We start from the raw sequence: 14,110 nt of genomic DNA on the forward strand, positions 1-14,110 counted from the left end.
ATAAGGAGAGAGAGAGGCAGAGGCAGAGACACAGGCAGAGGGAGAAGCAGGCCCCTCCAGGAGCCTGATGCGGAATTCGATCAGGATCACGCCCCGAGTCAAAGGAAGAGGCTCAACTGTTGAGCCTCCCAGGCGTCCCACATATTCTCTTTGAACTCTTACAGCAACCCTAAAAAGCAGGAGCAGGTCCCACCCTGCAGATGAGGAAATTAAGGTTTTAGGGGCACTTAGCTGACTTGTCCACACTCACAAAGCTATTTCCCAGGGGAGCTAGGATTTGAATGGAATTGATCTGCCTCCATAGCAGTTCCTGTGGTATAAACCATTCTGTGGAGGGTGGGGGTGGGGGGGGATGAGTACATGGAGGTGGTTTGGAGGAGGCATGTTCAAGTAGCCTGTACCAGTCCTGAGGGCGTCCAGATCAGAGCGGGCAGCCTCGGATCTGTGCGGGGGTGGACCTGGGGAGGCAACTTCCCCTGGCAGGGAAGGGTTTGCAGAAGTTGCGAGGAGGAGTGAAAGAAAGGAAACAGGTCAGGGCGATAGGTGGGGCGACGGGCTGAGTGACGGGGGTATGCAGGGTGACAAGCTCAGCTGAGCCCCTGGGGTTTGGGCGATGAGGGCGGGGCCACATGCAGAGGTCAAGGCTGGGCCCAGCTCGGCCTGAGCAGTTGTTGCTGTGGTTGTTCTTAGCTGGACCAGCCAGACTTGCCCTAGCAGCTTCCTGGCTTCCGAAGGCCTTCCCTGCCTCATTCCTAACTCACTGGGCTAAGAAAATAAACCATGTCCACCTGGCCAGCTTCGCCGCTGGAGCCTCAAGAAATCCTAGCACACACACAAGTGAAAGAGGAGAAAGGAATAATCTGTTCATTAAGTCATCCAATCCTTATTGAGCACCTACTATATGCTAGGTGCCACCATCGGTACTTGAGATCCAGCAGCAAGCCAGAGAGACAGACACCTCTGCCCTTAGGGCGCTGCTCGTGGGGACTGGGGTGGCAGTACATAGTCACCATAAGAAATAAGTAACTTAGATCTTAAAGACTGTGAGATAAAGACAGAGCGATGCAGAAAAAGGGGGGCCAGTCGTGTATGTGTGACTGAGGCTATAATCTTACCATGCTGGTCGAGGGGAGGTGAAGGGGTGACCCGTGCAGCTTCAGAGGAAGGGCATTCCAGGCAGGGGAACAGCCAGGTCAAAGTGCTGAGGCAGGACGGCCCCGGCTTGTGTGTTGGAGCAGGAGCTGGAGGGGACAGGCCAGTGGCGGGAGTAGAAAGAGATGAGGATGGGCAGATGTGGGGCAGAGGATGGAGGCGAGCTCTGAGCAGAGACGGGCCATGGTCTGCCGTCTTTGTGTCAAGGACCCTCCATCAACGGGGCGGGAAGAAGGGAGAAAGAGAGACGGGCTGGAGCCTGGTGGGATCTCAAGGCAAGAGGTGGGGTGAGGGCGGCTTGGAGCAGGGGGGATGCAGTGGAGGTGGGGGAAGAGGTTGATTCTGGATATAAGTGGGGGAAGAACCAGGGGGTGGGGGCGTCCTCCGGCAGATTGGATTTGGGGAGGGAGAGAAAAAGAGGAAGCAAAGAAGGCCTGGGGGTATTTGATGGGAGCAGGGAGCAGTGGGTTCTGTGGGCTGAAGCAGGGGAGGATAGGGAGGAGCAGGCTCCAGAGAGGGCAGGGAAGTGCTGGAGGGCGGCCCCAGACCTACTACCATTGGGATGACGGTCACTCCGGCTGGACATCTCAGGTGGGCAGGGGGGCATGTGGATCAGAGGCAAGAGAAAGGTCTGGACTGGAACTATGTTTGAAGTGGTTAGACAGTGGCCATGAGCCCGAATGAGGTCACGAAGAGTGTGGGTGCAGACCGAGGCTGGGCCTTGGGGACTCCGGGGTTGAGAAGCCCAGGAGAAGAGAAGGAGCAAGCGGGAGGGTAGGAGGAGAGCCCAGAAGGGTGGTGTCCTTGGGGCCAAGTGAAGGGCTTCCAGGAGGAGAGGACACCAGCCATGTGGGGCGGCGCCGAATCCCTGCTTGGGGCCTTTGCTGGGCCCTGAGCTCCCGTTCTCCTCCCCTATAAAATAGGAGCTACGATATCCACTTTTGAGGGGTGCGGTGAGGAGGATTAAGTGAAATAATGTGCCGAAGGAAAGGGCATTTTGAAAGCTCTTACCCAATGGGAGTTTCTTTCTGGAGGAGAGTTTCACACACATAATAATGATAAGAAAAATAAGATTATGATGACCATAATGATGATGTTTCTGATGCATGTCTCAGGAAAAAAAGTGTCTAAGGAATGCCCTTGTCATTAGTAGTAGTTGGGGAGGACCCCGTGGAACGGCGGGCAGCCACCAGCACCTGCTGGGCACAGGCTGGAACATAGGGGCCCAAGGGCCAAGGAAGGGCTTCCCACAGTCGGGGACCTCACAGCGGGTGGCCACCCGGGCTGGGGCCATAAGGATGCGAAGGTTTGGGTGGGTGGGAGGGGAAAGACATCCACGGGAAGGAAAGGGTGTCTCGGAGGTACAGAGGAGGGACTAATGGGGACCTGCTTGATTAGAAGAGCTTGGATTGGGGTTTGTATGTGGGTGAGTGTGTGTGTGTGCGTGTGTGTGTGTGTTGGGGGAACAGGGACAGTGGGCAAGATATTGGCAAAGAAGTAGGGTGGCATCAGATTACACACACGGGTCATATTTTGTAAACCAACAACTAGGCCGTTGCCTAGGTTAGTGCCCAGCCCCCCAGCACCCCGACCTCTCCCCAGCACAGCCTCCGTCTTTCCGGGCTGCAATCGCCTGCTTAGTTCTCTGTCCCCCGGGGACTGCCAGCTCCGAGGAGGCGAGATGAGGCCCCATTGGAGGAAGGCACAGGTGAGGCACCTGGAGGCTGAGAGGAGGGTCCCCTCGGGCCATCTCATCAGTGAGACCCCAGCTCAACACCGCACCCAGCTCCCTCGGGTGCATGGTAACTGAGAATGGGGTATGTGACCCCAGTCCCGACTATTCTAAGACCTGCCTCAGTGGCTTCGGTGCCTGTCACCGGCTCTTGCAAGCCCCCAGTGGTGATGCCAGATGCCCGGAGACCCCACTGCGCTGACAGCCAGGATCCCAGCTCAGGAAGGCCAGGGAGTCCCTGAGGAGGGCCACCCAGGCCCGGACACCATCACAGGTGGCAGGTGCTTCATCCTCTTCACTGGGCGGGCACGTTGGAACCCTGCCAGCTCCTGCCCTGCTCTGGCCTCCCTTGGGCTCAGATAAGGAGCTATTTTTGCTCTGTACCCCTCCCCCATGTGGACCTCCTGTCCCCTAGGCCTGAGCGGGGCCCTTGGAAGGGGATTCCTGAAGGCCCTGCACTTCATGGGACAGGGAGGGGCCACCAGCTGTCAGGGCCAGGAGAGGCTAGTGCTGGTGACTCAGAGGAGCCATCGAGAGGGAGAGAGAGACAGGAAGGAGCAGGTGCAGGGAGTGGTGGGAGCGGGGGTGGGGAAGCAGAACGGGGCCTCCCATTGCTCAGAGTGGGGACCTGGGCAGAGCTGAGGAGAAAACAGGGGTGGGGGGGACTGAGGTGAGACCAGGAGGGAGGCGGGTGCAGGCCCCCAGCAGCACCCAGGCTGAGCCCGGAACTGAGAAATCTCTGCCGGAGCAGGTGGCTCAGGCTGGGACCCACAGGCGGCCCAGATGCCCGGAGCAGAGGGAGCCCTCAGCCCTGCCCCTGAGAGCGAGGCCCTCTGCTGCCCTCCCTCGGGGCCCCGGGCCCACAGGGGCAGCGAAGCCCCCAGAGGTGGCAGGGGGCGCAAGGAGCCTTTCTGTCCCTCCCCAGCAGAGCTGAGGGTGGGGCCTCCCTGGCTCTGAATCTTTGTGGGTGTTGCTGAGGTGCAGCAAGCAAGATGTTCTAGGGGAGGAGGGAGGAGAAAAGATGAAGGGGGCTAGAAGAAGGGGACGTACAGGGATTCTGAAGAAATGCAAATTTTTGAAAAAAAGTGAAAATAGAGACTTTTTAGACTTCAGTGTCTGCGACTAACTGGGGCTCCTGAGCACTTCGTACAGACTGTGCTTTGTGGGTTGGTCACATCGAAGCTGAACCGGGAGCTGCTGCCAGTGGAGGCAATCGGGAGGGCTGAGGGTGGGAGTGTGTAGGGGGGTGTGTATGTGAGTGTGAGTGTGTGATTGCGTGAGGGTGTGCGTGTGTGTGCACGTGACTCCTCACGCTGGCCGCAGCGGGGTCCCTTGCGGACCTCAGACAGGACTCGGCGTGCCTGGCTGGAGGGCTGCTGGCAGAAGCTGTGCTCCAAGTGCCTGCGGCCGCTGCGAGAAGGACTCCAAGAAGGAGGGGGGTGACCGAACTCCCCACGTTAGGGGGAGAAGTGACCTGCGGCCCATCAGGGGAGGGGACAGCCCAGCCTGACACTTTCTGAGCACCCTCAAAGATGCTGGCCCTCCCTGCCTTGAGCCCCCCGACACCCCAGCTCCGGGCAGTGGGCAGCAGTGGCTGAGTGGGTGGCACCCAGTGGGGGCGCAGTGGGGAGACAGAAACCCTGGTGGGGGCCTCTGGGGGTGGGCGCAGGCGATGGGGGTTGTGAAGGGCTGGCAGAGGCTTGAGGCCTTGTAAAAAGGAGGCCCAACAGAAATAGAAGCGGTGACACTGGCCTGTGGTCCGTGTGCACAGTGCGGGCAGAGACCGGGGGAGGCAGGTCCACACAACAGGAGCAACGAAAGACCCTGGAACCCTAAAATGACTACACGCCGGCCTGCCCGGGCCTTCAGAAATCCCACCGATGAGGAAGATGAACACTAAATGCCGTCCTGTGTCACTCTCCGGCAGCGACAGAGGTGATAAAAGCAGCAGCACCGTGAGTACCCGCACGTCCCGCACGGCCCAGGGCACGTCCCAGGCCCCGTGGGAAGCATTCTGCACGTACTCCGAGTTGGGGCTGCGCTGCGGATGAGGCCCGGGAGGCCTCAGAGAAGAGCCCTTCCTGCGGCCTGGGGCCCAAGGGCAGAAGTTCAGCGTCCTCACTCTTCACCTCAATCCTGAGAAGCTCCTGCAGAGGAGAGAATGGTATTTTCCGCAGGGTTCTAGAATAGGTCAAGGAGGGCACCTGAACTCCCAGCAGCGGTCACCCCCACCGCCACCTGGACCGGCTGCCCTCCCAGCCAGCATCTCTGACCTTCCGCGTTGGGGGCTTGGCTGGGTCAGACTTGTCTGGACCAGAACACCCACTACCCGATCTCTCCGACCCATCTCTTCCAGGGACACCCCCAGGGCCTCCTGGGGAAAGCAGACCTTGGGAGGCCTGGGGAGGTCACAGGCCGAGAGGGGTTGAGGGTGGGGACGGAGGGGGGGGCAATGTCCAAGGCTGGGAGGCTGGAGGCTCCCCTGGGGGAGAGAGGACAGGCTGGCTGGCTCCCCCTTGCCCCACTCAGAGCCGTCCTTTCGGGGAATGCAGGGCTGGCAGCTCAGACGTGGGCGGGGACAACAGAGATAAGTGGAGGCCCTGGTATTTACAGGGCTCAGTGTAGGAGAACAAATGTATTCCCAGACGGTGGCCCACCCACATTTTCTTCCCATTTCTGGTTCCATCCTGTATCATGGGGCGGGGTGGGGAGGGACACCCATGTCATCCCTGCCCATGTAGACACCCGCTCCAACATGTGGACACATCCCCCAAACAGCATCCCCTAGTCGCTCCTTGGGCCCAGGGAAGGGTTATAAGGTTTGGGACATACTTATCCTAAAACATTATTCCTTGTGTATCTGAAATTCAAATGCAACTAGGCTCCCCGTATTTTATCGGGTAGTCCTAATCAGGGGTGTCCCCCCACCAACCATAAGACCGGCCCTTGGTAGGCCCACGGTAGAAACCCTCCCAGGCCCTGCAAGCTGGCTTAGGGCCCGTTGGGCAGACACTGTCAAGGTCTCAGTACTAGAGCGTGGCTGGAGGACCTAGGCTCTAAGTGGGCACATCTTGGCCCCATAGACTTTCTGGCCATTGAAGAGTCGGATCTGGACACCCTAGAGTTCAAGAGCTAGAACAGGGCCCCCTTTGCCTCCTTACTGACTGTATGGGATGAGCCCCAGCCCACCTTTGAGTGAGAGCCCATCTCAAGCAAGTAGGGTGCCGGGACCTTTCCTGGCCTCCTTGGTACCTTTACCTCTGGTTTCTCCAGTGTCTGTGGGAGGCAGTTACCGCCGAGGTTGGGAGACATGTGGTGGAGTGGCTGAGAGCCAGGGCTGCCAGACAAAATACAGGGTGCCCAGTTACCTTTGAATTTCACATGAGCAATGGAATTAATAATAATTATTATTATTATTTTACTATAAATATGTCCCATGCAATATTTGGGATAGACTTATACTAAAAAACGATTTGTCAATTATTTGAAATTCAAATTTAATCCAGCATTCTGGTTCTGATTGGTCTTTGATTTTGGTGCACCTGACAGCCTTATTGACAGCGGGGCCGTGGGAGTCCCCCAGCTAGGTGCTGGCCCTGGCTTCTCCGCCTGTCGCCCTGTGAGGTTTCCGAGGTTCACTCTCCTTGTCTGCAACCCCCACCCCCACCAGGGCTGGTGGAAGAATGAAATGATCAAGTGCCTGGCATAAGGGATGGCTGTTATTGCTGTCCCTGGCTGAAGTCCCACAGCTAGAGGGCCGCGGGGCTGGGATTCACCCTTCAAACTCTAGCTCAGGCCTTCTGTCTTCTCCAGGACGCTCGCAGCCCACTGCACCCTCCTCGGCCTCCAGACCACCCAGCCTGCAAGCGTCCCGGCCAAGGGCGCCGAGGCCAGAGGCTTTGGGGTTGAGAAGGAAGCACGCTCTGGTCTGGATGTCTCGAATTCCCTGATGCCTGGAGAGGAGCCCTGAGAGATACAAGGGGGAAGGGAGGAGCTAACATTTATTCTGGGCCTAGTGTATGCCTGGCATTTTGTTTTCTAATTTAATCCTCACAGGCCTCTTGTTTCCCTTTTGCGACTGAAGATGCCTTCATGGCAACATAGGAGAAGACCCCTGATGCTACTCTGTATGGACCGCATCCGGCCCACTGTCAGGCTCACTCTCACCTCCTGAGGCCTGGGCTCCCCTTCCCCTTCCCAGTGAGCCGGTCGCTGACCACCCAGCTTACAATGGGAATCCTCCCCCATGGCTCAGAACATCCGGATTCCCCCTTTCTGCTGCCTTACCCCCACCCCCAAAGTGCCTTCATCAAATATATTAAAAGGCAGGCTTAGGGGCCCCTGGGTGGCTCAGTCGGTGAAGCGTCTGCCTTCAGCTGGGATCATGATCTCACGGTCTTGGGATCCAGCCCTACATCAGTCTCTCTGCTCAGTGGGGAGCCTGCTTCTCCCTCTACCTGCAGCTCCCCTTCTTGTGCTCTCTCTCTCTCTCTCTGTCAAATAAATAAATAAATAAATAAATAAATAAATAAATAAATAAATAAATAAATAAAGCACTGAACTCAGGAGCACTGGGTGTTACACTATATGCCGGCAAATTGAATTTAAATAAAATTTTTTAAAATCTTTAAAAAAATGATATAAAAAGCACGCTTATTTGGTTTGTCATCCTTCTCCCCTTCCAGAATGTAAGTTCCAAGAGAGCAGGTTTTTCCAGTCTGTTTTCTTTAACTGCAGGGTCCCTGTGTCTGAAACAGAGCCTCGTCCACACTGGTTGAATGAATTAAAGGTAATAAGGACAGTAACAGCTAACACTGAATTTGTACCTCCTTTGCCCCAGAAGGAAGTACTTTACATATGTTCATTTACGTATCCTCATCCTCCTAACACCTCTGAGAGACACAGAGCAGGCACAGAGACGCCAAGGAACTGGCCCAAGGTCACACAGCTGGTGGGCAGAGCTGCACTCTGGTTGGCCCGAGTTCCCGGTTGACAGTCTTTTACGCACCGCACAGGTGTCCCTGACCCTGGCCTCTGCTCTTGTGTGCATGGTGGCCCATCGGTGGCGCCCCTCCTGCTCCCCTGGCGTGCCCGATTATGAATGCCTGGGCCTGTTTACTGCTGACTTCGGCCCTTTGAGGGCAGGGACCTGTCTCCCGCGGCGTGCTGTGTGGTGGCCAGCCCCTTCCAGGCCTCCTCTCCACGTTCCTGGCTGGCTTGCACTACAGCCTTGGGAGGGGGAAGCAGGGGCATGATCACTCCACCACCCCCACTTTACTAGCAAAGAAACGGGCTCAGAGAAATGATTTGTTGCAGCAGGAAAGAACAGAGGGTGACCAGACCCTGGACCGTCGGAGTCAGCGCCTTCCGGGCCACAGCCCGCTGGTGGCGGGGGAGCCACACTATGTAGCCCCATGGGTTCTGGCTGCTGTCCACGCCTTTGTGGGCACCTGGGTGACCACGTGTCAGAACTGGGGTGGGCTGGGGGTGGGGTGGGCCAGGGGATCCAGCCAGGCTCTTTCACCAGGGGCCTGCAGGGGCTGCTTCTGGGAGCTGGAGCCGCTGACCGGGTGAGGGACGATTCCAGGTCTGTGGTGCGTGCTTGCCAGGTGTGCTTTCAAGCAAACAGGATGCAAAGCAGGGTATATTTAGCCGTGGCTGCTGCCCCGTCCCCGCTGCTGGGGAAAACCCTCGGGAAGCTTTCCTTCTGTTCTTCCGCATTGGGGGCCGGGGGCGTGTGTATGGTGGGCCAGGGGGTTGTGAGGTACAGAAACCTAAAGACTCGCGGCTCACCCCACAAAAGGCAACAAGCTCCCAGGGAGAAATATGCCTCACCTGGGGGTGTTCACTGGACAGATTCACGCTGAGACTAGGGAATGGTGGGGAGAGGCTATATTGATTCACTCACTCATTCATTCATTCATTCATTCACTCATTCATTCGTTGGACAAGGGTTTCTTGCACTTCTATTATGCACCAAGCACTGAGCTAAGGGCTGCGAATACACGAGGGAAAATAATGTACCTGTTCCCATCGAGCTTTCAATTTCAAAGGAAACGAACATTAAAGGAGTCTTGCTGGTACTTAGTCATGCTTAGCTGTCACTGCTCTGAGGGAGAATTTCTGGATGCCTTGAGAGGGTAAAAGAATGAATTTCAGTCTAGGAGTCAAAGAAGGCTTCCTGGAGGAAGAGATGTTTCAGCTGAACCCTGGAGGGGACCCAAGGGCTCATTTGGCCACTTGCTGAGGGTTGAGGGGTAGAGACGGGCAGAGTAGTGAGGATTCCAGGCCCTAGCAGTGAGTGGCACGTGCCCCTGGACTGGAGCTTGGCTTCTGCAGGCCACACCACAGTGGCTGGTGTCGGGATCCTCACCTGACCGGGAGACACAGCCCCTGCCCACAAGCGTCCCCTTGTCTGATGGGAAAACAAGGGAGTTCAACCGTGAGAACAGCTTTCCACTGGCAGCAGAGACGTGGAGGTCTGGAGCGGGGGTACTTGCCACGGAGGAACGAGTCAGTTTGGGATGCCTTGCTCAAGACGGCACGTCTCTGGTTTTGAAGGTGGGAAGTATCCGGGTTTGGCAGAGGGTGTAGGAGTTTGAAGAGCTGTGTGCAAGGCTGAGGAGTGGGAACAAGTAGACTTTAGGTTGGAGTAGGAGGCAGATGAACTATCCAATTTGGACGTGAATGTTCTTTCTCCCCAATTAATTTTAATAGCTATGGCGAATTTCCCAATCACCGTGTGCCACAAAAGCACTGATGGATCTCATTTCATCCATACAAATAGCCCTGGGAGGCAGATATGACGATCCTATTTACAGACGAGAAAAAAGAGGCTCAGAGGATTCAGCGATCTGCCCACAGTGACCCAGAGAGGAGGCGGTAGGACCAGGGATCAGATGAAACGTGTCTGCTCGGGGGCTCACGAACCTTTCATTGCTCTTGCCTCCCTAACGACCTGACATCTTAGAGACTGTCCCTGACTGCTCTGGGGAGTCGTTGGTACCTCAAATATTGGCTGAAACCATGGTTAGCCATTTGCAAGCTGTTGATTGGTGACATGACTGTGATACTCTGACCTGCTGGCACAGATCCCATCCCCTTTCCAGCCCACAGAGGAGCCGCTGGGGGTTCTTTGTTGGAAAAGGCAAACACCGGAGGAGGTAAGGCCTGCCCCAGATCCCAGAGCAAGCTGGAAAGAATCCGAAAATGATCTTTTCCTTCATCCTATTAATCCAGAAGTCTTGATCGGTGTCACAGAACTGAGACTTTTGTCTATTTTATTGCTATCTCCGCAGGCCCCAGAATAGAGGATGGCACATAGTAGGCACACAATAAATTTTGTCGAACTCAATCTCTGTGGGTGGTACAGTGTGAAGGGGAATGTGACACATACGATCCCTGCCCCCTGGGGATTCATCATCCTACTGAATATAATACAACCCACACACGTGTGCGCGCACACACACTCATCCGTGCACACACATGCACACACGCTCACAGGAAGCCATCTCGGACTTACTCTCTACCTGGCCAGGTGAATTAATATTCATTTATAACGAGGTGGACTTAAGTGAGACTTGTGCCAGCCAGAGGATTTTTCTCAGCGGTGAAATTAGTCAGAAACAAAGAACAAAACCAACCAATACAATGTCATCTAGTATTTTGGTTGCCTTCTTTTTGGAGGGTTTTTTTTTTTTTTTTTTTTTTTTTTTGAGGAGGGTAGGTGGTGGATGTAACTTATATACTAAAGTTTACAAGTCTTGAGTGTACAGCCAGATGAATTTTTACATATGTAATATACATATACACTTGTAAAACCTCAACTTGGATAAACATAGCATTTCCAGCACCCCGGAGCTTTCTCATGCACTCTCCCAGAAAACACTCTTCCCCCGGGGAAGAGGTTGCTGCTATATTTTACCTTGCCTGTTCTTGACCTTCACAGAAATGGAATCATGTGGTAAGTACTCTTTTGTGTCTGGCTTCTTTTGCTCAACAGAATGTCTGTGAGGTTCATGCTTGATGCTAAATGTAGCAGTTTACTCTTTTTAATTGCTGTACAGCATATGCAATGCCATATAGCAAATGTTTTTTATATATATATACACACACATATGTATATGTCATATATGTAACATAATATAAATAATATAAAACAAATATATAAAATTATATATATTAATTGTATATATACATAATCAGCTCACTTATCCATTTTCCTATTGATGCACATTTGGGTTATTTCCCGCTTGGATCTATTATGAATAGAACGACAATGAACATTTTCGTGCCTGCCCTGTGGTGAGCAGAAGCACTGATTTCTATTATTTATATACAAGAAGTGGCATTGCTAAGTAGACTTATGTTTACCTTTAGTAGATTTCTCAAAAAGTTTTACAGGTTGTACCAATTTTATACTTCCACCAGCAATATATGAGAGATTGGAGAATTTTTAAGGTCAAGAATATGATCCTTATACCCCTCTAATTTTCCTGCTATTTTCCACAAGGCTCGACTGAAATATTGGGTAGGATATTAGAGCCAGGATCTCCACGTTCTGGTGAAGCTCTCCAGGACCAAGGATTCCTTGTGGAGCCAGGGAGTCTGGGAGTGGAAGGCTGGGGATGGCCAGCGGGCTGGGTGTGAATCTGTTGGCTAGAGATCTCCAGAGTTGGCCCATGAGATAGTCCAGGTGCTCTGAGAGCTGCTCTCTGATACCCCCATGGATTGTGCTGCTGTCAGGGTGACATCTGTCAGTGGCGACATCTCCAATCTGCCTACAAATAAAAGGTAAATGGTATTACTTCATCTGGAATGAATTTATGGCTGGAGATACACCTACCACAGTAGAATACAGTCTCATTCCCTTTGCCCCAATTCTCCACTCAGCTCCCTACTTCCCCCCTTCTGTCAGAATGAATAGCTGCATCAAGGAGATGGTTCAAGCACTCTGGTCCCAAAGAGAAGGGAGAGGCGGGCAAGATAATTCCCTGACATCTGTTGCCCCACTGAAGAGGCCAAAGGACTAAAAAATCTTAGAGTCCTGTGATAAGAAGCAATAACCAGACAGGGAAGGGTTATGGAGAGGGTTGAACGGAGGAGGAGTTTGCCCCCAATGAACTTTAAGAGGTGTCTTTCAGGGACACTTACCTTATTGTTGCCACTGATGTGATGTGATGTTGCCCATAATGTGTCCACAGTCAAAAAAAAAATAAAGAAAGGTCAAGGGCGCCTGGTGGACCAGTGGGCTAAGGGTCTGCCTTTGGCTCCAGGTCATGATCTCTGGGTCCTGGGATCAAGTCCCACATTGGGCTCACTGCTCAGTGGGGAACCTGCTTCTCCTTCTCCCTCTGCCTCTCCCCACCACTTGTTCTCTCTCTTTCACTCTCTCTCTCTCTCTCTCAAATAAATAAATAAATAAATAAATAAAATCTCAAAAAGAAAAAGAAAGAGAAAAAAAAGGTCAGTGTAGTCCTCACTTGGTGGGCTTACTTTGGCCACTATGACATAGGAGCTCTTGGGATGATGGAGTCAAAGTTCCCTAAGGAGTCCCGTCAAACCTGGATTCCAGTTCTGGTTGTGTCCTTCACTGGCATCGAGGCCTTGAACAGGATACTGGGAGCTGTGTAGGCCTCTGTTTTCTTGTCTGTAACATGTGCCTTGTCTACTGACTGAACAGGGTAGGCACAGACATTAGCAAAGGGCACAGGGTGGGAGCTGGAGGCGGGGGGGAGCTGGCTCCTTCTCGGGGAGGGAAGGTGTGCAGGTGTGGGGAGGAAGCCAGGTTCCCTGGGAGCCCCTGTCTGGGTGGGTCCAGGAGGCCGCCCATGTGGCCCAGGGGGGAGACCACAGTGCCTGACTTTATCAAGATGCCTTTGAGCCCAGCGTGGTCTTTCCTGAGCACAAACAGATAAAGGGACTTGGCGGTCAGCCCAAAGGACCAGAGTTAGACGTCAGTTGGAGGGTGGGCACCAAGCTCCACTGCAGAGTCTCTGCTCATGAAGGGCTTTGCCAGGAAGAGAGAATTTCATTCCTGGCGTTTGTGGGTAGGGTTCTATTTGTTGCCAGAGGAACAACATTCCGAGGGGAGGATCACTTAGAGCCACTTGCCTCCCAGCCCTGGAAGCCAGTCCACGAAGTAGATGTGGCCGGTGTGGGAGCCACAGGTCATCCAGAGGTTCCAGATACAGGGTCCGATCTGGGTGCCTCTCACTGTCACCCTGGACTTGGTGGCCCAGCCATGCCAAGGGTCTGTGACCCTTTCCCCAAGCCTCCAGGCCTGGCATTCTTATTTATCCCACCGTCTGGAAGGCCTTGGCCTGCCCTGGGGACCCACTTCACGTGGCTTCCTTCCCTTGGCTACAGAGCCTTTGAACCTGGCTGAAGCATTTCCTGTCCCAGGCCGAGGCAGGCTAACGGGTGGCCAGGCTTCCTCCCTAGCCCGCTTGCTGTGTCAGGCCGGGTTTGAGCCTGGGCCAAGTTTGGGAAGGCGGTAGGTGTGGGGGCTTCCTTCCAGTTCAGGGACGGGGCTGGAGAGGAGGCAGGGCCTGGCTGAGCGAGTACAGCAGGGGTCAGGCTCGGAGCCGGTACCCCAGCCAGGCACTTTGAGAACGGGGTGCAGAGCTTCTTATCCTTCCCCCCTTGGGCAGCCCGAGATAGCTCCCTGTGGGCGCAGGACCCACGGCAGCTCGCTGAGGAACCAGTGTAGGTAGCTTCGAGCACTTGCTTTACATTTAACTCTCCAAATGCTAAGTGCTAAATTTAGCTATCAGCTCGAGGAGGCTGATACCCACTCTGCTGCCGCTTCCTGTTTTTTGGGTTTTGTTTGTTTTTTGGGTTTTTTTTTTGTTTTTTGTTTTTTGGTTTTTGTGGGGTTTGACAAATAAAAGTTGTAAATAGCCAAGGTGTCCAAGGTGACTTTTTGGTGTGTGTATCCACTGTGAAATGATGAGCACGATCTGTCTCCACTCCGCCTCTTTACCATGAATCCCACTCTCCGGGCTCCTGGGGCTCCTTCCTCAAGATAAAGTGATCATAATAATAGGGGTTCAGCCCGGTGACCCTCCCGAAGTCGAGACCCCCCCCTTGCCACTCCCTGTCTGGACAGTCTCTGGACTTTCTGGCAAAGTGCTGAGGATAAGTCTGAGGCTGAGGATGGATTCGCAGGGGAGGCATCCCCTCTCTCATCCTTCCCGCATCACTGTTTTAAGGTCGGAACCCACA

Source organism: Vulpes vulpes, chromosome 13, assembly GCF_048418805.1.
Source record: "Vulpes vulpes isolate BD-2025 chromosome 13, VulVul3, whole genome shotgun sequence".
Classification (NCBI taxonomy): Eukaryota; Metazoa; Chordata; class Mammalia; order Carnivora; family Canidae; genus Vulpes; species Vulpes vulpes.